Source organism: Microtus oregoni, unplaced genomic scaffold (assembly GCF_018167655.1).
Source record: "Microtus oregoni isolate MIOR12 unplaced genomic scaffold, Mior012 000061F_ref0000440, whole genome shotgun sequence".
NCBI lineage: Eukaryota > Metazoa > Chordata > Mammalia > Rodentia > Cricetidae > Microtus > Microtus oregoni.
The window spans coordinates 7,384,939-7,386,406 of record NW_024543871.1 but is presented as its reverse complement, the minus strand read 5'-3'; positions in this window follow the sequence as shown (position 1 = coordinate 7,386,406).

Here is a 1,468-nt window from a genome sequence, read left to right as displayed (position 1 = left end):
AGCACTCACTCACCACAATGATGTTTCACTGGGTGCCCAGATCGAAACTCTGCGCTGCTTGGTTAGCTCGCGAACAAAGGGCCCACCCTGCTCGCTGCGGGCAGGCTATGGGAACAAAGGAGCTACCAGCCACCCCTTTGTCTTCCCGGTTCAGATTCGGTCCCAGCGCCCTAGCAGGCTGGGCAGGGAGGCGCTATGCCCCAAAGGAGGGAGGGAGACAGGGGGTGTGGGGATCTGGATGTAAGCTGAGTGGGATAGGAAGAGAGAGGGGGTTTGGGCAGTATAGCCCCTGTAGGATGGCCAGGAAGTGTGGGCGGGCTGAGGTATGATCCCAGCTGCCGCAGCACTCACTCACCACAATGATGTTTCACTGGGTGCCCAGATCGAAACTCTGCGCTGCTTGGTTAGCTCGCGAACAAAGGGCCCACCCCACTCGCTGCGGGCAGGCTATGGGACCAAAGGAGCTACCGGCCACCCCTATGTCCTCCCGGTTCAGATTCGGTCCCAGCGCCCTAGCAGGCTGGGCAGGGAGGCGCTATGCCCCAAAGGAGGGAGGGAGACAGGGGGTGTGGGGATCTGGATGTAAGCTGAGTGGGATAGGAAGAGAGCCCTACTTTTACTCTTAGCCCTGATTCTACCCTCCGTAATATTTCTAAAAGGTAAAGAACTGGACCTTTGTGGTAAGGAAATTGAGGCAGAGAGGAGAGTCAAGGAAAAGACAGGCTCTTTTGGAACAGTGAGGGACCACAGCCTTCCTGTGGGCTGGAGGTTGTTCACTCAGGAGCTGAAGATAGCAAAGTTGCAGGTCTTGACTCTGGGCTGACTGCAGGTTTTCTGAGATCATAAAAGGAGGGCAGGGCTCTCCAGGAGGCTCTGAGCAAGTGGAATGGCCCTGACCAGGGTTAGGGATGACCCGTGTCTGTCTGTCTCTCTCTCACTCACTCACTCTGTGTGTGTGTGTGTGTGTGTGTGTGTGTGTGTGTGTGTGTGTGTGTGTTTCAATCTTCATTCAGCCCCTTGCCCAACTCACAAACCGTTGCATGGTAGATGGGCGGTACTGTAAACTAAAAAATATCTACAAATACCAGTAAGTACTGTGTCTTCTTGCTGGAGCAAATCTGCCAGTCTAGGGTAGTAACTGGCCTCTTATTTGCTGGATGGAAGTTGTGGAATGGGGGAGGGGCAAAGGTTGAAGTTAGGCTTGTCTTTTGGCAAGTCTCACAAGAGTCAAGTTTTTTTGTTTGTTTGTTTGGGTTTTTCAAGACAGGGTTTCTCGGCTGACTGTCCTGGAACTCACTCTGTAGACCAGGTTGTCCACGAATTCAAAGAGATCCCTGCCTCTGCCTCCTGAGTAGGAGTCAGCTTTTTAAGGAATCGCTTATTAGTGGATGTGAAGGGTGAATAAAAAGAAGAGGGAGTAGAGTCTGACTGGAAGGGTGAAGTGGGGACTATAGGTAGGTCGGGGTGA